The sequence below is a fragment of the Drosophila teissieri genome, chromosome 2L (assembly GCF_016746235.2).
Source record: "Drosophila teissieri strain GT53w chromosome 2L, Prin_Dtei_1.1, whole genome shotgun sequence".
In the NCBI taxonomy this organism is placed as follows: domain Eukaryota; kingdom Metazoa; phylum Arthropoda; class Insecta; order Diptera; family Drosophilidae; genus Drosophila; species Drosophila teissieri.
In genome coordinates, this window is record NC_053029.1 from 13,505,873 (window position 1) to 13,518,069 (window position 12,197).

Sequence of the window (12,197 nt, forward strand, 5' to 3'; positions counted from 1 at the left end):
CGTATTGTAATAGAAGCTTATTAGGCAAGAATTTCATGATTAGAGGAATTAGGATTTTTCACATTTTGTTACCTTTTTGAAGAAGTTCATACCAAGTTATGCGGAAATTTAGAGCTGAAAACGTGAAAAAGTTAAAGCGGAAGTGTTGAGATTTTTATAAATATGTAAAAATTTATTAATTATAAAAATGTTATAGTTTTTTCTTACTGATATTCTTTATTTAGGTTTTATTTATTATTTATTTTATATTTATTTATTTATGTATTAATATAAGATTAAGTTAAGAACACAAATAAAAATTCGAATTTTCTGTTTAAGCTTAAATTTTTTTTGTTCGATATAAGTTACTTTTTTATTCAGAAGATTAAAGAGAATAAATTGAAGGGTGGGCATGTTTTAAAACAAAAACCTAAAGAGAATATATTTGACTTACCTAGATCAAATGCAAAAATTGTACAATAAATCATATTGTTAAACATAAAAAGGCAGTTTTTGTTTACTAATTACATATAAGTATTTGCAGCTGATTAATAAAAGTGTACTTCCCCTACGGATAGGGTATCCCTGCTACCGCGGCATTAAATCTATAACTTCGCGGCCACAGTGAAGCGGCAACATTTGAATGACCAAAAGCGCGCAATGCGTGGAATTTGCATTCAAATTGGGGACCGTTCACTTGGGAGGCCGGCGCCTTGAACAAAGTGGAAATACCGCAGAAATGCAAACGACAGGCTAATAAGCTCGAGCGGACAGTTTGGAATGCCTGGCCGGACTGCATATGGTAAACAATTGGCCAAGATCAGCTCCAGTTGCCCGGAATTATGCACCCAGGTCGTCGACTGCCGGCCGATTCCCAATTCCCGATGCCCGATCGCTGTTGACAGCTTTCTTAAACGCCGGCAAATTGAGCAACAGGTAAAATATCCAAGCCCGCGGAGGTGAATCAACTTAATTGCTGGCGGAATTGTGTCAGCAGATCGTGCGTTTGCGATATGCGATTTGTGAGGCAGCGGCGCCCTCCAAAACAATGCCCTTCAATGGAAACTCCGCGGGGCAGGTCCAACCTGAGTGCTCTTCGCCATTCAATGGATCACCGTTTAGCTGGGAAATATTTCTGTCGAATTACTGATGATTAATTTACATTGTTGAGTTTATCCAGATAAAATAAAGTATACGCCATAGAAACACAATTTTTATCAGAGATTAATAGATAAATTATGAGGCAGTATGTAATTTTAATAAAAAGCCTTTTTTCATCATGTTAAAATAATAATTTGAGTTATTTTTTATAATTTTTGAAGGTATTGTTAACAAAAAGTAAGTAAGATAGTAGCAATACAAATAAAATTTTGCTTTTTTATCTATTATCGAGTGTTAATTTATAGAAATTATAGAAATACATAAATCCAAGTCATATTTAATTAATTGATAGATTGAAGAATAAGAATATAAAAGAACTGTACTGAAATACTAACCGGAAATCAAAAGAAATAAATACTAAGACCCCCTTATCTAAAAGCTTTTACCACAAATTCCCAATAAGAGCGATTCTCTAATCAGTTTGTACTTAGTTAATAGCCGAAGCGGACCTAAAAATAGCGCTGCCAATAAGAGGCGTTGGCAAAACAAGTTTGCAAAACAAAAATCCAATTGGATAAATCTAGGCCCCAAAATAAAGATAAAGCCCCCCACTTGCGTCAAAGTGACAGTTAACGAGGCGCTATATGCAGGCGGAATGAGAGTCTATGCGAGCGTATCTCCCAATTGGACAGAGAAACGCGGCTCCACCTCCAATTGGATTAAGTAGGCACACACACAAGTCGGCGATAATCATAAATTTAAATAAGGCGAGGGAGCATGCGGGTGCGAGAGGGATGGCGAGCAACCAGATTTGAATAATGCAAAAGTGTGCGTTCCAAATTAGCGAGCGCGATTAGTTGTCTCTTTTTCGCCAATGGGCCAGCTTTTTGTGGAACCTAAGAGAGCGATCGCAACTTTTTGCAGTGGTAGTGGTGCGCTCCAAGCACCGACCAACATCGCCACCCCCCGCGCTCCATTGTGGAGCGCGAAAAGAGAGCGAGAGATTTGAGACATGGCTCTCAAAGGAAACTTAATTGTTTTTTTTATATGCGAAAATGAATTAGTGTTTAAACATAACTCATTACGGCTTGAGAGAGCTTATGCTCTCTCTCTCTCTTATCCCTCTCCCAGAATTGCAATGTTGCAAGCAGGTGTGTATCTGTGTGTGCGAGTACCTGCAGCAGATACAAGCGCCTAAAGTCACACACACTTCGAGCAAAAGCGAACACAGAGACACTTCACATTGCAATTGTTTGAGTGCACTGCCGTTTGTTTATTTGCCTTTTGTTTATATGGATTTGGCGAAAAACTTGTTGCAGCCCGCTGCCGTTAAAGCTGCCGATCCGTTGCGCATCTTTAAGATACTTTCGGCGAGCTCGCCTCAGTTGAGTTCAGCGTTCAGTGGTTGTAGCTCAAGTGCGCGCGCTCCCCGGAATTTGGCAACACATTGTGTCCTCCGCGATATCCCATGCGCTACTCTGCCGATACAATACGATCCCGAACGATTCGCTTCGTTCTGAAGACACCCCTCTAATAAAAGTCCCCATTCTCATCGCTCTCGCGTCGCGATTTTCCGATCTCTTTTGTGCCGCAGTTTTTTGCGTTTTGACGGCGGCATTTGTGCGAATCGAAACGTGCTGCAAATGAGACGCAAATTCCGCTTTTGGAAACATCATAGTTTATTGAAAAACTATACGCTTATAGTTTTAAAGTGTGCCCACAATTGTGTAGATAAATAAAAGGATAACTTATTACTTATTCACTTGGACGAAATGAATTTAATATCTAATGATTGAAAAGTTGTCTGAAAAACTTAGCAACAGAGGTAAATCTAATGAGTTAAGTTTTTCATTAAGTTATGAAAAATATAGAAAAATTGTTAAAATACACTAATGTATAACAAGGTGGATATAAGCGAAAGTGTACTGTATTTTATTAATGGTTTAACTTTGTACAAGATGTTATATTTGAAAAGTAGTTGCAATTAATTTGTTTATACTGTTTACTTTGCTTAAACTGTGCAGAAAATAAATTCAGAACTTATAAAAATTTCTAAAACGCATAATATTACATAAGAGTTTTTAGGAACTTTAAAATTTATTTACCTTCCTCACTAATCAATTTATGAAACAAAATAATGAAATTTAAATTTAAGAAATAATGATATTTAATAAAGTTTTAAGTTTTGACCATTTTATATGGCAAAAATGCCGTACTTTTTTCCATAAGATCGAACAAAGTTAATCAATTTTACAAGTGACATCCGAACTTTTTTTTGATAACAGTTCTCCAGGCCACCTGGACCCTAATCATGATTCATTCAGTTAATCAAAGCCGTGTAGAATTTCACAATCCTAATCTGCAATCTTGAACAAGCTTTAATAAATGAAACATTCTTGAATTTATGTTCCTTAGCGTTTTAGAGGGGCTTTTCCCCACCCGCAGCAGTAAATAGTGTTTGACAATCTAGGGCTTTCCACCATTTAAGATTCAAGAGGTACAAGGTTAATGAAAATGATTGAAGGGAAATGTATACCATTTAAGAGGGGGGTTGTTTAAACCATTTTTAAGTAAGGCGCCTCGAGTTTCAGACCGCAGGTAAACAGAACCTGCATCAAAGTTTACTCTACAAAAGTTGAAGTGGGATACCTGTAGCTCCAGTATCTTTCGCAATATCGCTGAGGTGAACCGTGAGGCGAGAAAAAATATTGAAATTGAAATAAATAAATACGGCAAACAAAGTGTAAGAAGAACCGATCGATTTACACTTTAAATATCGTACCACCCCACAGTTCGATTTGTTTAATGTGTATATCTATATCAATACACAAGCGTACGAGTATATTATGTTGCCTTATTGATAAGGCGATCGTCTCGATATGTTTTATTAGCATAACACTTGTGGTGTGCCGCAGTTCTGAGTTCAAGTGCCGCTGGACAAGTTGGAGCTGCATTTCCTTTTGGTTGGACACTCATTCTTGTTTTACTTTTTCTTATTTTTCTTATTCAAATGCCGTTATCTGGGTGGCGTATATACCAGATACAGCCGTACAGATACCATTACCATTTGCTGTAACGATCGAGTGATTGATTATTTTTACAGTACAATAATAAATATTTGTGCAGCGTTTGTGGCGTTGGCTGCTTAGCCTAATTAGATAAAAATGGAATGGAAGCATGGAACCTGCTCCTTCCTTCTCCTTCTCCTACTCGTTCTCGTTCTTAACGTAGCATTATCTCGACTGCGTTTTCCCATTTACCATATTCGGTGCTCCTCCAGCCGAACTGAACTGATTAAGCCCGACCGGGCCAAGAAGACCAAGACGAGTCGGGTCTTATTGGAGTATCTATATCTATGTGTAGACCCGTGTCGACAATTGCGTCGAAGCTGTTGTTTAAAAAGAAAAATGAGTTCAATTTGTTTGCTCCGGCCTGATAAGACACCTCCAGGTGAGATAGAGTCAGCCAAGAACCAGTGCCATGCCAGGCACTTCATACCCCTGCACTTTGCATATCATCGACGACGTGTTCAACAATGAAACTTTGGCCAAGCCCCGAAAAACTAATCAATTGAATGGGTATCGATTTGATGGCAAAAGTTGACACAAGGTGACAGTTAAATGCTCTACAAATGTATTTCTTTTTACCTCTCAAGAGTAACTTTCTTTACAAATTTCAATTACTTGATAAAATATTAATTGGAATTTGAACTGGCATATAATATTTCTGACACCCATTCCGAAAATAGCTTCATAGTCACCCTTTTTGAATAACTAAGAAAGTGCATTACAAAATGAAGCTAGATATCAGCAAGTTAAAATCTTATCAAGCTAATCATTTCCGTATATCATTTAAATATGAATCACTTGAGACTTGGCGAACAAAAGAGTCAGCGGATGGTTGATAAGAATTATTGATTTCTTTGCGGTTGATAAGCCAAATTCGTCAAAAGTATCCTTTCTCCCCACTCCCATCGTCTCCATCTGCGAAACTTCGATAGGAGCAAGCCAATAAAATATAATTTGCAAAATTAACAAATAAGTTGAATGCTCGTGATTAAATTCACCTGATTTCGTTTATTGCGCCCCCCACTTCAGGTCACTTCACTCCTCACTTGAGTTTGCTGCTCTGAAGTGTGTGCCACAATTCTTGGAACTCGTAATTCTTTCACCGGGGTAAACAATAGAAACTAGAATCTCGAAATATGGGCTGATGTTTAGTCCGAGCAAAGTTCATTGGGGGGCTCGTTTCGCTTAACACGTTTCACATTTCGCAATGAAGGGAATCGGTTTGCACCGGTTTTCCATTCTTCGATTCGATGGTTTTGCGTTAGGTAAGGTCCGGTGCGATAGAACTGGCCTCAAGTGGCCATTTGCTTTCAGTTAAGGGCTACGTACCTGATACTTGGTTCATTAGCAAGATACTTGCAAGCAGATACTTGCATCTTCTTTAAAATATTTTTCATTTTTATCAGCTGAGTTGCCATCTATTTAATATAATGTCCATTATCTTTAAAAGACAATATACTAGCACATACTTACAAAGTCAAACAGCTAACTAATATTTCTATTTTATAATTGCATCAGTATTCTTATCTAACATTCAGTATAAGCCAAATATCGCAATTCCCAGAAACACTTCCCGTTGTATAGATCTTGACTTAACTATAACATTGTGCTTCCCCCTTTTATTGACCTTTTTCAGTTCCGCACTTGAGACTTCTTGTATAAGGCGATCAGTTATTACCACGTGATAGCCTTTAGATCGCCGTCTGTTCTTGAGGACCCGTCTGCCAATAATCGAAGGCAATAACAATTGAGCGTGACACAAGAACAAAAAAGCGAAGTAATAATAAATAAATTTGTCACAAGTTAAAAAAGCAGGAACAATGAATGCCATTCATTAGTCAATTACAGTAAGACTTGGCTAGTTAACAAACACAGACGGTTATCAAGATAGAAGCCGTCGATACCGCGAAATGGAAATGAGTCAAAAACAGGTGCCAACTGGGGGAAATGATGATGTCTAGATAGAAAGACAAATAATTTGTTTAGAATTAGGAATTTGGGGCTCCGGCGACAGGGCAATCGGTAAAGTGTTGCTAATTAATATTGAGCTGCAATGGGGTTAATTTGTCTTAGTTGCTAAGTCACAAATTGTTTCATTTAGTGTTGAATATTCGGTGGCTATTTTGTTTTTTTGTGGAGCACAGCTAAGCCAACTTGAGCCGCAGGAATCTACCTTTGGCACTTTACGAATGGCGGCCCATTATTCATAAATGGGGAATATTCAGACCCTCCGATATGCGAGGGGTGACAGAAATCGATGGGGGACCTCTTCTATTTGGTTACGCATTAAATGTAATTAATTTTGTAAATGCCCCTAATACACATGGACTTGCCACTAAACTTCTATTAGCATTTTAAGTCCACGAGTTAAAAATACGCTTCTATTAATTGTCAATTTTTGTACGAACTTATCCACATATTTCTGACTTTGCTAAGCCCTGCGCTGAAATTGATTAGCTAGGCAAGCAAAAATAAATAAATAAATATTCGCGCGAAATGTACATATTTTAGAAGAGGTGGTGCAGACCCACCCATAATGAGTGCCACGGCATTGTCACACTTGGGCAAAGGTCATTTTCATGCCCATATGTAGACCTGTTCCACGCACAGCTTATCACTATCTACATACAACTATGGATCGTGTGTCACCGAAATATTTGCTACGAATTTACGATTCAAAGTATCTACGGCTATGACATGATTGAAATTAAAGTGAGCTCTGACTACATCTAATATTTTTAGCAGTTACGGTTGTCTTATTTATATACATTATTAAAGTAAATATTATTGTGAAAGTTTAAAGTTGTTTACTTGTTTTGACTGAAGGAATCGCAGTATAAGAAGTCGAGTGTCTGATCAATGCGATATAGTTACTCTATATTTTTAACACTTATATTTTATGAAATTAAATTACCTATGTACATCTGACATGGAATGAGGTTCCCCCGCTTAAACTGTAAACCGCCTAGACAAATAGTTCGTTCCCATTTGACACCGAATAAGTTTCGTAATACGCTTATAGGGTTAAATGTTGTTAAATATTTAACAATGGGGAGCAGAGAAATCGGCCGCGTCACTTTCCACATTTCCGCTGCACTCGGATCTAGATCGGGATTGGGAACTGAGAAAACCCTTCGACTTTAATAATAGAACATGACTTGGGCTAACAAAGTGTGGCTTTCTGTACGCACATTTAAATGGCATTAGCAATTATGCGTGTTTAGGCCCAGTGTATGAATGAAAATTTGTATCTGTCGATGCTTATTGTCTGATTATTATTTTATTTCTATGCGATTGCCCCCGCCGCCAACATGGCTACTGTTCCGTCTATTCAACTTGGTCTGCTTCTGCTTTTGTGGCTTAAATGGTCAAAAACATCGGGTAGATGACTTGTAATTACGATGCCGAGATCGAAGTCTGTACGGGTATCTCTGTTGTGGTTGGGGAATTTAATACTCCAAATGCGTTGGGGGGCTTGTAAATATCAACTGCTGCACTGACAGAAAATTGTGTGTCATTCATTCAATATTTAAAAAAAAATTGCATACTTAGATTTACTTGCTTCCTTAAATGATTTTGATTTATCAAAAGATATTTTTCAATATGAATCCATAAGCTTAAATTTGAATGTAAAGAAACTGAGGCTATAATTTTACCAAGCAGATGAATATCAAAAGCCACTTAAATACATCCTTAAACAATAGTTTGGCAATAAATAAATGGTAATAGCTTAATAAATTCTTTTAAAATGACCTTATTGGTTTTGGAAGTACTTTGCTGTTCAGTGCAGAGTACCTAGCTTTTTTCTGCGGCTGGCGATCATGAATATTCAGTTCGATTGCCGCTACCGTTGACAGACTTTGTCAACTGTTTAGGCCACCTTCTTCATGCCCTCCCATCTGCAGTGGGCTGATAAGCTAAGCAAGAGTAAGAATGAGTTGGCGGTTATAAATTTTAATTTTCGGCCTCGTCATGTTAATGGCTTGTCGCCGAGTGAAATGCCAAGGCAATGGACAGATTTTGAAGTATCGCTTGTCACGGTTTTGGGATAGTCCGAAAGTAGCATTATCGGGGTTAGGAACTAGCTTTAAGTAGGGCCACCTACCCATTAACCTATCAATGCAGTCTGGGTTCTATCGAAATTGCAAGCTTACACTGTAATAACCTGGGCATACTAGTGAACGCCATGCCGGTCGTTCCCTTTCCGTTCTAACCTGTGAGGTGTTCAGACGTACGAGAGCAACCCACCAAAAATACACCCACTTTTTCTTGGAAAATTCCGAAGCGACTACACGCGTTTTAATCGAGTGCGTGTTCAATATACTCAATTTCTAATAAGTTGGCGAAAGGCAAGGAAGTGTTCCAGAAGCAGCAGCTCCGGACCCGTTCGCCGATTGGGATTTTTCGCCCCGTCCAGCGGAGCACCCCTCTCGCAGGGTAGCGGGCACCAGCATCACCATCGCCTAGAAAGGCGCAGCAACTAGCTCGGTAGCCAAGGAAGCAGAGCTAAGCCCCTCCGACCGGCGGAGCACCCTCTACGGCCAGCGGAACATCGAGGGAATTTAATCTCCAAGTGTAGCCAGAAGAATAAAAAGGAATAAATAGTGCGGATGTAGTCCTTCAGAGTTCTCAGTGCAGTCGGCATAGCCGTAAAGGTGGCCAAAAGGCAGATTTAAGTCCCATGCTCGTGTCCGAACCCAGGCTGTTAGATTTGGATTGGTAATATGTGGGTTTCTCGGCCCCATACAGTGATCCCTCGATAATAGTGACGAACATTTATTAAAAGCGAGCCACACATTAGATTTATAAGCGGTCACGAGTTCCCTAATTTCGGCCATGCTGCCAATGCTTGTTTACGTTAATTACACTGCGAGAAAAAATTTTTGAAATTAATTAATTTAAATTACAAATCAAATTATTATTAACTGAAAAAAAAAAGAATCATTGAATGAAATGAAATGGAATAGAATTGAACAAAACAAAAAAAATCGTAAATTAAATTAATTTTGTAAATTTAAAAGTTTTGGAAGTTAAGAAATTATATCATAAAAATGATTTAGCCGTCACGTTAAAATTGTATTAATAATTAAGCAGTCATGAACTAATACGGTTTTAAGTTTAAAAGAAAGGTTTAAAAGATTTAGCTGGCTACATGTTGTGAACACTAATTGTTTAAATTAACCCATGGCGATCTTAAGTCGCATTCGTTTACAGCCATCGCTCGGGAGATCGATCTTTTGGCCGCTGGAAAAAAAATGATTTCACCGTGAGTAACAACAAACAAAGAATATAATTATTGGCTAGTATTTTGCCAATCATTTTAATTTAAACAAAAGTCCTTACACAACACCTACATTTGCCAATTAGCCGCTAAAATAAATTGATAATTAAAATCAAGATGAATTTAGTTAAAGCTACTTAAAACTGAACCAAACCAAACCGACTTATCTTCGTTAAAAGAATAAATATTTTGTAATATAAAAATTAAACTAAATCTAGATAGAAAACCAAGTACACGATGAACACTGAAATAAAAGTTTAGGGAATTTATAAAGAAAGAAAAATTAAAGAAGATTTAGTCATGCCAACCGAAATCAAAATATTACTGAAAACTATTAATTAACCTAAGCGACACCCAATGAACTATATATTATATTTATAACTAAAACCTAACCTAACCTAACCCAAACCATTTCGTACGCATGCAGAGGTTTGCGATATTAGGAAGAAAAATTTATTATGCTGTTAGACTTAATTAAATCGCCCCTAATAACAATTAGAAGAACCAAAATAAGGTTAGGTAATTTCTTGGAGTTTCATTTTTTTTTACTTTTTCTTTCTATTCATATATTTCTACGTTACATGTTATTTAATTAGGATTTTAGGTTAAAAATTTAGTTAAGCAGATGGAAGCTTTTGGTTTAATTAATATTAATGAATAAATTTATAATGAAGTCTGAATAGAAGTTATTTATCTGGGATTATGAACATCGGATTTGATGCAGTGACCTGAATTCTTTGTGGACCAATGGGATCGCCAATAAACATGGTTTTGCTCGTGGCGATCATGGAAGGGTGGGGCAGCGGCCACTCCAGATCCTGGGGTGCGCCTAAAGATTCACTAGAATATTTTGTTTGAGATTTCCTTTCTTTTTAATTCTATTTTTTTGCTTTCCGATCTAGCTTTCTCTTTTCCCTCAAGATTATTTGTTGGCTATTCGCACGCGATTTTAGTTTATTTGTTTTAACTTTCAAGAGCACGTAGTATTACAGTATTTAAATTCTAACCCAGCCCATTGCCGACAACATAGAGCCGGAACCAGCGCGTGCCACTGTTAGCACTACGACAATTACATCTGCTCACAATATAACTAATCTTCGTTATATGCTACAAATAAATAATGGCGCCCAACGTGGGGCCAGATCCGGCAGGCTCCAAATGAATAATAAAATTTTAATCGGTCACTTACATCTTTCGACCGCGTCCAAATAATCTTGATGTTCTTATTTCTTTTGGTGACTCAGTTACAATGGATTTTCTAGTACCTTGTATGACGGTGCTATTACCAAGTAACACTCGCATGTAATTATGAGCTAGACGCTGGATTAGGTAATAAACTTTACTCACCGCGCTTGCCATAGTTCACATGATGGCTTTGGCATTTTAGCTGGATTTTGATATTGTGGAAAGAATCTACAATCTACCGCTAAAGTGTATCGATGTCTTAGTTTATTTGACTTGGATCGTGAGTGGCAGGAAGTGAATTTGATGCCGTTTGCCTTTTCATCTTCGACTGTGCTTCGTGTCCAGTAAAGTAAACTTAGCTTCGTTCCTGTTTAGTATGGATTTAGGGATATGGGTGAATAAACCATACCCTACCGATTAAACAGGTTAACATTTTTGTATTTCCTGTTTCCTTTTCAGTTTAGACCTAGAGTTGTGGGTGAATAAACTACACTCTACCCCTGATAAAACTCATTCTTATCTATTTTCATACTATTTTCTTCCCTTTTATTTTCTATTTAATCCTAAGGGCAATCCAAACAAAGTTAATAGTCGAAACTGCTCATTGAAGTGATTCATAATCCCTAGATATTTTTATGCATTTATATTGAAAAATAAAATTATAAACACCTAAAATAATTATATAACTATCGAAAAAAAAAAAAAAAATAAAAATAATAACTTTTCTTTAAAGAAAACAAAATGCCGTTGTCTCGTAGTTATGAACACCTTCAACAAGAAACTCATTGCTATATTTGTTTAAAACCTATCGAATACACTGCCCAGTTGTTGTCTACAAGCTGCAATCATACCTTCCATTGGGTTTGCTTCAATACAAAAGTTACCAATCGCGACCGTTGTCCAGTTTGTAAAGCGTCCTTACAAGCTTCTTTACTTAATTTAACTGTAAACACCGAATTAAGTCAGTCAACACAAAGTCTTCCAGGGACCTCGCGCATAAATACTCGTGTTGAAGAACAAGTACGGATAGACTCTAGTCCAGGAACGTTAAATATGGACCAATCTAACGAAATACCGACCTCAGAGGATGCAAACAATAGGAATATGTCTCCAGGTCTAAATGATATGCAGCAGATAACCGAGGCGATGGCCGTAGCAACGGCAAAACAGACCGAACGTTTAGCGCAGGTTTTACACACCGGGCTGCAGAACATTTTATCGACACTTTCTACTGGATCCGAACAGCCAAGACCTCCAGTAGCCGAGTTAATAGATCGACAACAGCAAGTGCAGAGTAATGTCCCAAATCAATCTAGTTTCTCAAATATAGGGTCAGGGTTGCGATTTGATCGCGTAAGCCAAATAATTGCAAACTGGAAAATTAGATTCGCTGGACGAACAGGCATGAGCATTGATATGTTTATCTATAGGGTCGAAGCTCTTACCAAACAGACACTAGAAGGTAATTTTATGCTTCTAACTAGCCATGTCAACATTTTATTTGAAGGGGTTGCTAGTGATTGGTATTGGCGTTACCACCAAAGTGTACCCCAAGTTGAATGGCAGGCCTTATGCAAAGCCTT

The 12,197-nt window shown here is 37.6% G+C and overlaps 1 protein-coding gene across 1 annotated transcript in view; it reads left to right on the forward strand.

The window, feature by feature from the left end:
• The first annotated feature begins 2,889 nt into the window (after positions 1-2,889).
• The window catches only part of LOC122626406 (protein nubbin-like), a 51,393-nt gene continuing 42,085 nt past the window's right edge, over positions 2,890-12,197 (forward strand). The window contains exon 1 of the mRNA XM_043806656.1: positions 2,890-2,905. The gene's annotated coding sequence lies outside the window, so the exon portion shown is untranslated. The remainder of the gene's footprint in view (positions 2,906-12,197) is intronic.